The sequence below is a fragment of the Sorex araneus genome, chromosome 1 (assembly GCF_027595985.1).
Source record: "Sorex araneus isolate mSorAra2 chromosome 1, mSorAra2.pri, whole genome shotgun sequence".
NCBI lineage: Eukaryota > Metazoa > Chordata > Mammalia > Eulipotyphla > Soricidae > Sorex > Sorex araneus.
In genome coordinates, this window is record NC_073302.1 from 46,034,874 (window position 1) to 46,049,067 (window position 14,194).

The following is a 14,194-nucleotide window of genomic DNA, read 5'->3' on the forward strand; positions in this document are numbered from 1 at the left end:
TGTTGGGGAAAATTTCCAATCAATAATAGTGAGTTCTGTATGGAAATATGGAATGTACTCAATATATATAGAGAATAATGGGAATATCATTAGCTACTTAGATGGGGGGTGGGAGGGGGGTGTATTGGGGTTCTTGGTGGTGGAACGGGTGCACTGGTGAAGGGATGGTGGTTTAATCAGTATTTGACTGTGACTTAAACCTGAAAGCTTTGTATTTTTTTTTCTTGTTTTCACGGTGGTTCAATAAAATATTTCTTTAAAGAAAAAAAAAAAGAGATCATCAAGTTGCAGAGATGCTTTCAGACCTGCTCCAGGCTCTGTCATCTGGAGCACCCAAAGTCACCAGCCAGCTTAAAATGTACCACCAGCAGTATTACCCCATTCAATATTTTTGAATTCCTGGAGCACATGACATCTCAAACGCTATATCATTGATGAACCAGATGTAGCACACCACATTGGATGGGATGTAAAGTAGAAGGCAACCAATCTCAATTAAGAAAATAGAAACACACATGGCTTAACCGGTAACAATCATTACAACCTGCTTCTGAGGAAAATTTTTAATTATTTTTAGAAAATTATAACAGGCGATTTAAAATAAATGATTCAGGACCTGTTATAGTTGCAGGCTTTAGGGGTGGTTGGAAAAATTGGATGGTGAGAAGGTGCAATGGTGGTGGATTGGTTTTGGAATACTGAATGTAATAAATTCTGAGATTTTATTAGAATGTATTATCTGTATTAGAATATTTATTCTAATAAATAAATATTATTAAAATATTTTATAAATATTTATTTATAAAAATAAATAAATAAATATTTTAAATTTAAAAAAGGATAGTTTAAACCTTTTTACACTTTTAGACTAGCATCTGTGCTGCATACCCATCCACAGACAATAGATCAGAGCTTTTAAACCTTTGTACAACTGCAGACCAGCACCAATCCATGGACCAATGATTAAAGACCACTGATCTCTGATCAACTCTATTAATTAGTTGAATGAACACATCTATCACCAAGCCATAAGTTTTATAAAAGTAAGATGTATATTGAATCTCATATATTTTTTATGTTTGGGTGATTGATATTATTTTCCCTTAGCTAATATTGGGTAAACACTTCTCCATATTTGCACACATGGGTTTATTTATTTATTTATTTAATTTTGGTAAGGAAATTCTCACCCTTGTGCCATGGCCTCTGCCAGGTTAGCAAATGATTGTAACTACTGAACAATGACAATATGCTTAAATGTTTTGCTTTTTGTATTTTTAAGATGCTACATTAAACAGCATCTAATTGATCATATTAACATTTTCAGACTAAATACTACTGTGGTGAACTCAGAAAATTCTTTTAATCTTGATTTTACATTTAGAAATCCAACATTTAGGTTTTCTTGGATTAAATATTCTTTTGAATGATGAAACTAGAATGTAGAAATATCTTTCTTTAACATTACTCAGAGAAACTATTGTAGACAAAAATATTAACATCTGTAGGATAACATAAAGTTTGTCCTTTTAGCCTTGCCGCAGGGAACCTAGTTTACCTTAAAGCAATGTCCTTTCTGTAGGGACACAGGAAGACAGTTAATGTTATGCTTTGTAACTTGGGAACCGATTGACTCCAGTAATATTTACTCCCGGGCCAATAATATTTACTCCCGGGTATCTGCTTTCTCAACTCAGTTGCCCTTAGTTTCTAGCACCCCAAAATTTGGGTCCCGATGAGGGACGGAATGGACCCAGAACAAGCTGTGAGCTACCCTGACATCAAAATGGGCCAGGCCAAAGCGCCACAATACTCAACTATAAGTTGAGAGCATGGTCATAGACAAATGCTGTCATGATCCAAAAGTAACGACGAGACTTGGACCCTGCTGGGGTTAGGGAGACTAACCTGGCCTGAGGACTGTGGTCTGGAATATATAGTGAATGTCCTCAGGAAGAACCAAACTTTAAGTCTGACATATCTTACTGTGCTCATACAGAATGACATTGCTAGAAATATTAGAAGTAAATTTACTAAAACTGTTCAAGTGGATTACTAGCTGAGGAAGGAAGAAAGGGACACACCCTGACACACCCTTGTTTGAACCCTACCCTTGAGAGGATCTCCTCGTAATCTCATCAAAATCCTTAGATAAGATTTTGTTAATCTCCTTAAGAAATGGCCTTACCTTTCTTTGTTGATTTGTTAAGGTTCAACCCACCTTTGTGTCACCACCCTATGTAATTTGCTATATAAACTAAGACTGTGGGGGCACTGACGGGAGACAGAAGAAGACAGAGGAGACAGAAGAAGATACAGAAGCAGGGACAGAGAGAGGTCGGAAGAGACTAGAGGAGAGACTACAGAGACAGAGACAGAGAGACAGACAGAAGAGAACACAGCGGCACACAGAAGCAGAGCACAAGGAGGAGCCCTCCGATCCGGTCCTTACACAGCAGCTCGAGAGCACTGAACGAGAGCAGCACGTGTGAGAGAGAATTGCCCCAAATGCCTGAGGATAAGAGAACAAAACGACACATCATCATGTCTCCCTCTCCCGCGTCTCCCTCTCCCGAGCGCGAGCTCCGCCTTTGTGATTTTTTTTTTACAAACATCTGCATGACTAACTGAATTAGAAATTAGAGACAGATGGGGCTGGAGTGATAGCACAGCGGGTAGGGTGTTTGCCTTGCACGCAGCCTACCGGGTTCAATTCCCAGCATCCCATATGGTCCCCTGAGCACCTCCAGGGGTAATTCCTGAGTGCAGAACCAGCAGAAAACCCTGTGCATCGCCAGGTGTGACCCAAAAATAAAAAAAAAGAAAGAAATTAGAGACAGTTGTATTTGTCTGTGTTTCAGACAAAGAGATTTAGTGATTCCTCTTTCATTCCTTAAAAAAGTGTTCCAAAGATGCATGAAAGCTATGGAAGTAGCATCACACGATTCCAGATCCCCCCCTGGACATCCACATATATAGTATTTTAAGCTACTTAGCTTTCAGCTGCTTACTTTGCATCTTTTCCTTTTGTCCCTTTCCCATATTATTGGCTTCAAGTAGTTTTATGGGCGGAGGTGTGGGGATGGGCGTGGGGAACAATGGCTGCTCCTGTAAAAATCATAGAACCGCTCTTTTCTGTCTGGAACCATGGAGGGCGCAGAAGAGAAGAAAAAGAAGGTCCCTGCTAAGCCAGCAGCAGTGACCGGAGAGAAGAAAAAGAAGCTTCCTGATGTGCCAGAAACCCTGAAGAAAAAGCGAAAGAATTTCGCAGAGCTCAAGATCAAGCACCTGAGAAAGATGTTTGCTCAAAAGATGCTTCGAAAGGCCAGGAGGAAGCTGATCTACAAAAAAGCTAAGCATTATCACAAGGAGTATAGGCAGATGTACAGGACAGAGATTCGCATGGCTAGGATGGTGAGAAAAGCTGGCAACTTTTATGTTCCTGCGGAACCCAAATTGGCTTTTGTCATCAGAATCAGAGGGATCAGTGGTGTGAGCCCCAAGGTCTGGAGTTGCTACAGCTTCTCTGTCTTCGCCAGATCTTCAATGGTACCTTTGTTAAACTCAACAAGGTTTCCATTAACATGCTGAGGATCGTGGAACCCTATATTGCATGGGGGGTATCCAAATCTGAAGTCAGTAAATGAATTGATCTACAAGCGTGGTTATGGCAAAATCCACAAGAAGCGAATTGCCCTAACGGATAATGCACTGATAGCGCGAACTCTGGGTAAATACGGCATTGTCTGCATGGAGGATCTGATTCATGAGATCTATACTGTTGGAAAACGCTTCAAAGAGGCAAACAACTTCCTCTGGCCCTTCAAATTATCTTCTCCCTGGGGTGGGATGAAGAAAAAGACCACCCATTTTGTAGAAGGTGGAGATGCTGGCAACAGAGAAGACCAGATCAACCGGCTGATTAGACGGATGAACTAAGGTATCTACCATATTTTTGTAATCTGGTCAGTTAATAAATGACTGTTTTCAAATTGAAAAAAAATCACAGAACCTCAAAAGAAGAAGGAGGTTAAAAGGTCTAAAAATGCAAGGCCCTGGCAATGTGCCAAAGAAGCAAAGCCAACTCCAGAACTATACAGGACATTTGATAAAACTGTTTTGATTTGGGCTTAGTTCATTTTTAGGCTGTCAGAAAAGAAAATTTAAAGAACACTCATTAATTCATTCCTATGCTCATTCATTTACTAGCAAGTTTATTGAGTACCTTACATGTGTTCAGTACTGCACTTGCCCCAAAAGATACAACAATGACTAAAACAGATATGATCTTAAACTTCATGAAGCTTACTGGAAAAGAGAGCTTGGAAAAATACACACACACACACACACACACAAACACACAATTAAATAAATAAAACCATGTCAGATACTATGACAGAACTATAAGGTTCCATGGGACAATGTAAGAGTGAGTTTACTCAATCTAGGCTAGAGTAGGTTTTTTATTTTTTAATTGAATCACTGTCAGATAGGCCCTTACAAAACTGTTTATGACTCAGTTTCAGTCGTTCAGTATTCCAACACCCATCCTTCTACCAGTGTACATTTCCTAACACCAATGTCCTCAGATTCCCTCCCACCATCATCCCTCACCTCCAACCCCTGCCTGCCTCTGTGGCAGGCACTTTTCTTCTCTCTCTCTCTCTCTCTCTCTCTCTCTCTCTCTCTGTCTCTCTCTCTCCTCTCTCTCTCTCCTCTCTCTCTCTCTCTCTCCTCTTGGGCACTGTGGTTTGCAAATTGTTTATGAAGTCAGGAAATGCTCTTGTGGAAGTGACATTTGGCTTGAAGGAGCATTGGGCTTACTCAAGAAAATCAGAAGAAATATGAGAAAATATTTAGACACTTTCCCTAAAAGGGCAACTACTAAGCATGGTTTTAAAGATGAATGTATTAAGCTGAAGAGATGCTAGAAGAGCACATGACTTTCATGCAGTCAACCACAGTTTGATTCACAGCACCTACCACATGGACCCCCAAGAATTTCTAGGAATAATCCTGGAATTCCCCAAGCACTGCTGGGATGTTTTGAGTAATCCCCACCACTCCAGGACCTGAGCAGTTTCCTTGGGTTCTCACATGGATCCAGTGGCCTGGTTGACTTGGAATAGTTTCCAGAACCCTGAACCCACTTAGGAGGTGCCAAAAAATAAAATAATAACAAAATAAAATAAAATAAAATAATGAATGAGTGCATTTGCCAGGACTCACTTCTAGAGTGTTCTTTATTAAATACATCCTACAGTTGGCAATAACATCTTTTTTGCCAACTTTTTTTTTTTTTTTGCCAATTGAATCCTAAGAACTCACTGGCGCCATTTTTATGGGTCAGCATTAAGTGAAACTATTTTTAGTACTTTTAGTACTGTACTCTGCTTTCTTGTCTTCTCTGAAGACATTATTTCCCAGGCACATTTCCAACACTTTAATCTTTTTTTGTTCTCCATAATCCTTTCATGTATATAGTAAGTCTTTGAGTAATAACTTATTTCTCAAGGTTGTTTCCAATAAGATACTGGGCAATTAACAAGAAACTATCAAACTACACAAGACTGAAAAAAAAACTAAAGGAAGTTTCTAACTTTTTTTTATTGAGTAGTTGGGAGTTTAGAATTGGACAAGACATTCTTGGAGTGACTAGACTGTGTCTTTAATAGCAAACTGCTCTGACCTATGAGTTGTGCCAAACTTGTTTGCCCAATGGAGTATGCCTATTTCCCATCCCTGTCTCCCAGCCAGACAGGACCCTGAAGCCCGCCTGCTGGAGGAAATGGTACCTTCACCCTGACTTCAAACAGCAGAAATTTTCCATCCAGGAAAAATAACACATGTTCTAGTGAAAATTAACATCCACCAGTTGACAGAAAACTTTTTCCAGGCAATAGGCAGAGTGTCCAATACTTGAGACTTCCCTAAGCCTCAACCACCACACAGCTTCACTTATATGCAAACTCTTTTCTGTGAAAAACAGGTAGAAGACAAACTGTCCCATCAAATCAAGGGCTACTTACACTGGAAGGGACTTTAGTGTATGAGGCCTGCCGGAAGCTTCATACTTTACAAAGAGCCCCATGAAGCTGATAGGAAAGAGGTCTGTGATACCAGGACAGGATAACATAGAGACAGCTCTAAAGTATTGATTTTTCCCACTTATTGTCATCCTTGGTAGCAGAGGAAATGGACAAATCCTTAACAGAAGGAATTGGAAATGTTTCCAAACCTGACAGAATGGTATCAGGAGCTTGGTAAAAATGTAGGCAAAATGGAACATTGAGGAGAGGTGAAACTTAAAAAAATATAGGATAGGGAGATTGGGAATAATGGAAATGACACCTGATCACCTCAGATTCCCCCAAGTCTTACTACAAAGACTTAGAAATTTTGGTATCTATTTCACCCTCAGGGAGGAATGCTTTCTAACTGGACAATATTCATCCAGTGCCGGGAAATGTATTAGTTATAGAGAAGTCTCTCTTTGAGTCCAGGCCACATTCTCTTTCTGGGCTTTTTAAAATTGAACTACCTGCCAAGTTTCCATCTGCTTTTTCCCTTTTTTTTCTTTTTAAAATTGTGCTGCTGAAAATTGTCCATATCCCTACCAAAACCAAATGTCTCTATTGTTCAGGATAGAGTTAAATCAAATCCTTCAATTCTCAGTGCCTTATTCTTAGAAGCAATTTTAATTGATATGCTTGCATGATAAAAAGAGAATAATAAAAACCAGTTTAAAAGGGATAGTCCATTTAAAGATCTCAGCATCAGACCCGAATCCATAAGTACAAGGAAGAAAATGTAGGCAAAACCCTCCACAATATTGAAGCCATAGATATCTTCAAAGATGAAATGCCACTGTCCAAGCAAGTGGAAACAACGATTAAAAAAAATCCAACCCCATCAAAAAATAGGGAGAAGAAATGAACAGAAACTTTCTCAAAGAATAAATTTGAATGGCCAAAAGATGCATAAATAAATGTAATTCATCACAAATCATCAGGGAGATGCAAATCAAAACAACAATGAGATATCATCTCACACCACAAAGACTAGAAAACACCCAAAAGAACAAGAACAACCAGTGCTGGCACAGATGTGGAGAAAAAGGGACTCTCCTTTACTTTTGGTGGGAGTGCCAACTGGTCCAGCCTTTTGGGGAAACAATATGGACCTTCCTCAAAAAACTAGAAATTGAATTCTCACTGGACCCAGCAATACCACTTCTGGGAATATACCCTGAGGGCCCAAAACACATAATATAAACACCAGCTGCACTCCTATATTCATTGCAGCACAATGGATTACTATACATCAGTTAAATATTAAATAATATTAAATATTAAGTAATTTATCCACTTGGTGCTGGAGGATTTTACAGTGGGTAGGGCATTTATTTGCCTTGTATTTGGCAGACCTGGGTTTTATCCCTAGCACCCTCAAACACTGCCAGGAGTGAGTCCTGAGCACAGAAACAGGAGTAAACCCTGTGTATTCTCAAGTGTAGCCCCCAAAAGCAAAAACATAACGATTCTATTCTGCACAGATATTAGGATGACTTTTAAACAAAAAGCAAACCAAGAAACAAAAACTGTGATAATACCAAGTGCTAACTTGAATGAGCAGCAATTGCAACTCTCAATACCAGTAGTAATCTGAAGCAAGTGGTCCTATCATCATAGAAATTGTTTCCACCATTTATTTAAAATTGAAATTTAGATAAAATTGAAAATATAGTTATGCTATCACTAGCACCACCTAGATTTTACCTTACAAAAATTAATTTGTGTTCATTCACTCAATATTAAGGCAGCTCTATTCATAATTGCCTGAAACTGCACACATGTTCTTAGATAGACGGACGCAAAATGACTTTGGTGCATGAAGACATAGAGAACTACTCAACAACAGCTGCAGCAACAGACTACTATACTTAAGTATCATGGCATTCGTGGATTTTGCTTGAGAGGGCCCAGTAATGTCTCCATTCGTCCTAGTCCTGAGATTTTAGCAACCTCACTTTACTTGTCCTTCCCAACAGTGCTGCATTAGAGGCTCTTTCAGGGTCAGGAGAATGAGACCCATCATTGTTACTGTATTTGGCATATAATTACGTCACAGGGAGCTTGCCAGCCTCTATGGCATTATAATGAATAAAAGAAGAAAATATTAGAAGACTACATACTGTATAGCTGATTTTGCATTACATTCTAGAAAAATTAAGCCTAAAGAAATAAAAAATAAGTACACGTCTACCATTAAGACAGTAATTTTGGGGCTGGAGCGTTTACGCAGCTGACCCAGGTTCGATTCCCAGCATCCCATATGGTCCCCTGAGCACTGCCAGGAGTAATTCCTGAGTGCAGAGCCAGGAGTAACTCCTGAGCATCGCCGGGTGTGACCCAAAAAGCAAAAAAAAAAAAAAAAAAAAGACAGAGAAATTTTAGTACAAAGGTGCTATACAAAATTATTTGGGAGGGAAGATAAAACTGTTAAGTATCTGATAGTGATCATGTACAGCCAACTGACCAATTGGGAGTCAGAGCTGTGCATACACAGAAGTCAAACGTACTACATATTAATATTAAAATTGGGATCAAATATATCTTCCATCATTACCAGTAAAACTACGCAAAGATATGGTAAGGATATTTATTCCAGTATATAGTCACAAATTGAAAACAACAGAAAGTTAAGAATAAGAATGTTGCTGAATAAGTGATTATTTATACACAGAATATTAATAAGTCTGCAAGGAATTATGCCCTTGGTGTATAAAATCAAGAAAATAAAATACAGAACCATGTACTTGATTTTTTTTTTGCCAAAAGAGAGAGAAAACTATCTCATATACCAACTGGTCACAGTGAACCCCCTGTCTAATGTAGTTGCTGGGCTCAGGGATCAGAGAGGGGACAGGGAAAAGGTAGATATTCACTTAATGCTTTATGGTTCATGTTTTATTTCTTTTGTAACTTTAAAGATTTTCACTTATAGAGACAAATAAGATTAGTTCATCTGGAACAGTGTTCTGATTAATTGCAGACATGACTATCTCCTTCCTAGACAGGGGCCAGTTCTCTGATACGAAGGACTCTGTTTTGTTTATCTTCAATCCCCCAGAATTAAGAACTGTGTTTGACACACTCGTGAGGGTGGGCCTCCCTAAAAGTACTTAGGTGGCTCCAGGACTACCTACTCTAAGTGATACTCAGACAACCAGGTGGGATGGTTCAATGTTATTTTCCAGCAGTTTGGCCCTGTTTGAGCATGGCTGTGAGCTTGAGGTTCTATCTTATTTTACTCATCTATAAAATGGACTGGGTACATCTAAATTACTGACTTTTGTGCAATGAGTTATATGTATTAACACAACTCAAACCACTAAGAGAAGGGGAATTAAAAAAAAAAACCCTATGTTCTGTGTCAATCTTACAGCAAAGTTTTCATGTATATTGTCTTGAAGCTAAAGCACCCAACAGAGGAAGAACTGCTGAAGACTTTGAGTCCTGCTGTGTTCTTCCCTCCCTTTGCTTTCAAGAGAGGAAACAGGCTGATGGTGAGCTAAGGAAGATTCCCTGTGTTTCCTTCAAAAGTCCTTTGATACTTGGCCCTATTTTACAGAACTGACCTTAACAGGAAACCAACTCTTTGCAAATGCAAGTGATTCTGAAAAGGCAGTTTCACAGCCAAGGTGGTAGTGTGGTGTCAGCCCTGGGCAGCACAGGGCTATCAGACATGAATACTAACCATTGCTCCGTGAATTTTTGCCCCACTATCCCTCACAGAGGTCTCTCACCTAACCAAAAGGGGTCCCTGTGCATGTTTCTGAACCCAAAGACACTCAATTGCATTTTCTTCAATGCCTTTAAACTAAGTCTCTATTTAGTTGAATAAAAATATAGTCGCTATACTTTGTTTTGGAACTGGACAGTATCATCAAAACTTTTTGCTCATGATTGAAGTCACAATCTATCAATTGTAAAACAGGTGTAGAATTCCTCCTGCCTCGCATCATTTAGCTTAGAAATGCTTTTTCTGGAGTTCAAAAACCTATTATCCATAGTGAAAAATTTCTGTGATTGGATGTTATCTGTTTGGGAAGGTGTTTGGTTATATTGCCTCCTTTCTATTTAAAAAAAGAAAAAAAATATATATATATGTATCCTATAATCGTGTTAAGTGAAGTGAGTCAGGAAGATAAATGCCATATAGTCTTGCCCCAATGGGAAGTACAAAGAAATAAAGGGATGAGATAACTGCCCCCTTGCAAACAAAGCTTGAGACATGATTCATAGAACTGGAAACTGAGGAGGTTAGGGGAAGTGACTCTGGGATAAAGGTGACGGGTGGATGGTGTTGAAAACACTGGTACAGTGATGGGTGTGGCAATTTTCAACTATAAAACAATGACTTCAATACTATTACAAACTATGATACCTTAATTGTAAAAAAATACTGCCTAGTTCCAAACTGCATGTACATTTTTACCGGTGGAAATCCAAATGCATTTTACATCAGTTCTTTCCCTATGAAATTGAAGTCTAAAAGGTCTCGAGAGCTGCTAATCTTCTTGTAGCTCTATTCTGCATTGCAAATACCAGCATCTATTCCAGTGACAATGAGACTGTCCCAAATATGCTGAAGCTCTGGTTAGGGGTGCATCATCAGATGGGGATATAGTTTTATGGTAGAGCAGAAGACCTAAATATGACAACCTGTTGATCCCCAGTAAACAAACAAATATTTCATCCTCTCAGCATGAGCTATGTTATTTACTTCTCACCTTTAATACCTCTCCTCTTTCCACATTCAACTGGCCAATGCTGGCTTAACCTCCGAGGTTATCTCAGATGCTCATATGGGAAGTGTCTCAGATACTATAGGGTAAAAGTTATATTTTATTCACTGAATACATTTGACAACTAATAGGTGTCAAGTACGACAGGCAATGATTACATATACAGCAGCAGTCATACACTGATCTCTCTAATGACTTAGATGAACTATTCCTCCTACTTCTCCTTCAAACAATATAAGGACAGGCCTATCTAGTCCCCCCAAAGCAGAGTCTTTCTGGTGGTCACTTAAGGGCAAGCAGTCCCCCCAGAAGTACAAGATAGTGGTGAGTTCATTCTATGCTCCAATCAAATATTCTGGGAACAGACTGGGTGCACATGGGAGTCAAATTTATCACATAAATTTAAATGCCAAATCTTTAGAATCATGCTGTGTGGTCACTCATCCAGTCTTCCTTAGTTCCTTTCATTTTGAGAAGGGGTGCTCTTCTGCACCTCCGTTTCTTGGCCCTGGGTCATGGAGACTGCCTCTGGGTGTCACTAGGTTCAGCCCCAGGAAGTATTGAGAAAAGATAAGAAGGTAGAAGGATACTGTGATAGGTGTCCATTCTCACAGCTTCCTCCTGCCGACCATGTACACTGCAGAGGCCACAGCTGGGATGCGTTATCTTCTCTTGTCATTGCTCTATCTGGTTTCAACAACTGTTCCTTCTGCTTATACCTTCAGGGCTAAATGTACTCCAAGCAGTACTCCAAGCAATACTCATGCCTCAGTCAATCCATATAGATAGAGATATAGATATACTTTTGAGTTGATATCTGATTCATAAAAAAGATTAAACATATTGTCTATGCCCTGGTAAGGAGATAGGCACCCAGCTTGAATCTATTCTCCTAACCTCGAAACAGTTCCTTGAGCAACCCTAGAGATTTGCTGTATCTTTAAAGAGAACTGTTTGCAAATCATTACTATCGAATATCTCTTAGCTGTTTTTCAATAGCAGTGTGTTGATTACATATACATAGCATAATTATTAGAATAAATATAATATAATGTATCGACTACCTTCTACTGTGCAGATATTGTGTTTTAGTTCTCATAACAGCCATGTGAATTAGTCATTTATATCTTTATATCACAGATGAGGAAACTGACTTAGACAAAATAAGCAACAGTGATGACTAAATGAGATCTTAAATGTAAAACATCCGGACCATTATTAAAATGCATCTCTTCCTTTTCCCAGAGAACTTGGCACAGTAGGTTCTCCATATACATTGTTTAACTGAGTATCCATTTGCCTTACTATTTTGACCATCCCAGTAGGATTCCATAAGTGCTCTATGAGTAAGGCCACAAATCTAAAATAGCAGGTTTCCCTTGGATGTAATTTCCCATTCACCCTCCCTGCCAAAATTCAGCAAGTAGCTATGGCATTAGACATTATGGTCTGACCAGTGCTACGGAAGACCCCATTTCCGTATTCACTGTGATCTCACTGATTCCCAGGGCTTTAAATTATCCCCTGTTTCAAATCTAGGTCTCTAGTTCTAACCTCTTCAAAGCTATAAGCCCATGTGAAATGCTTGTCTAACACCTAGATAGGCACCACAGACATAATATGTTTACAATAAATAACATTTCCACTTAACTTTTCCCCTCGTCCTCTTTCATCTAATAATCTTTCACCTTTCCAACAATAGATGCTTTAGAACTTTGAATTGCTGTCAACAAATCTCCCTTACTATTTATATCTAGTCACCATATTCTGCCCATTCAAACTCTAAGCTATCGCTCACATTCAAATCCCTTTTACAGCACTTTCTCTTGCACTTGAACTATGCAAACTTCTAATGCCCTTTATTTTTTGAGTCCCATCTTAACACAGACATTGTCCCCAAGTTAAGAATCTTTTTCTTGACATATATTTATCTGTTCCAGGCCACTGTCTTTCAAGATTAAGCACAAATATCAACAGTAACAGGAATTTGTATTATTTGCACAACTCAAAAAACAAAGTTCAAAATAAAGAACTGTTGAACTGAAAATTCAAACCTACTATATCTGTTTTTAAATTAAAGAATACAGTGTATTTTGGGAGGTGGGGTACAGCTGACTTACTCCTTCTCTATGCTCAAGGATCACTCCTGGTAAGGCAGCATAGAGATCATATGGGGTGCCTGGGGAGGTACCCAAGTCAGTCACATACAAGGCAAGTGCCCTGCCCACTTTACTATCCCTCCAGTCCCAACAAAAGTATCTTTCACAACACTTAAATCACCCATAAAGAATAATGTGAAGGTAGATTACCAGTCCACACATGTAAAAGCTGGATTTTCTCCAGCACTGGAAAAATCACTGTTGCTTTGCATACAAACTAGATAAAACACTTGGGTAGTGTTCAGAAACGAGGCATCACAAAATATGCAACATCAAACGTGTTCGTCGGGGTCAGTGAGATAGTACAGGGGGTAAGACACTTGTCTTGCACAAGGTCAACCCAAGTTCCATCCCCAGCCTTCCCAGGAGGTATCCCTGAACACAGACCTAGGAGTAAGCTCTGAGAACTCCTGGGTATGATCTAAGAACATAGATCTCTTACATCAAGCATGCATCGCTGAATTTTCCTAATATGAATGAGTTTGTTGTGATTCAGAGGTTATATTCAAAATATTTCGCAGCTTGGACCAACCAAATTGAAATGGACACCTGGGCACTGCTCTGAGCACTAAAAAAAATATTCTAAAGTGCCTGTTGGACCACAACTTCAGTAATCTTTTACTTATTGAATTATTGAAAGGTCCAGTGGTCATAAAAGAGGGACCTAGCAATCAGGTCGCAGAACAGGGAAATGTAGAAGTTATTTGCCAAATGGTAGAAAATTGCTTCACTTTCTTTTTAAACAACCAGGACAGATGAATCTTTACATAAAACTGAACTATCAGCCCTGTTGTAATCCATGCTCTCACACCCATACACACCCGCACATACTCAATGCAATGAAGTTGACAAAGTGAAATTGCACATGCAATTATCTCAAGCCAGAACCAAAAAATCACAGAATACAGTAAGTTTAACAAAATATCTTGAACAACAAAAGACTCATGAAGGTAGTCTTCTAATGATTTTAAATTCTCAAAAAAATATCATAAAAAAAGAGAAGATTGCTGGAAAATAAAACATACTCCTACTTTAAATTTGATACAAGAGGTCAGGGAGAGAGTGCAGAAGGCTAGAATTCAGGCTTTGTATAAATTTCAGAATGCTTTGTATTAAGCCCCAGGTTTGAAGTTTTCCACACAGAGGAATCACCTGAGTTTGTTTGCGGTACTAAGTACCGCAAACAAACAATTTTTTTAATTGTCAAGTCCAAAATTGTATTCAG

The 14,194-nt window shown here is 38.9% G+C and overlaps 1 protein-coding gene and 1 pseudogene across 2 annotated transcripts in view; one reads left to right on the top strand and one right to left on the bottom strand.

The window, feature by feature from the left end:
- TEK (TEK receptor tyrosine kinase) overlaps positions 1-14,194 on the bottom strand; it is a 106,166-nt gene that overhangs the window by 69,392 nt on the left and 22,580 nt on the right. The gene's annotated exons all lie outside the window — the stretch shown is intronic.
- On the top strand, positions 3,148-3,939 carry LOC101540427 (60S ribosomal protein L7-like; annotated as a pseudogene).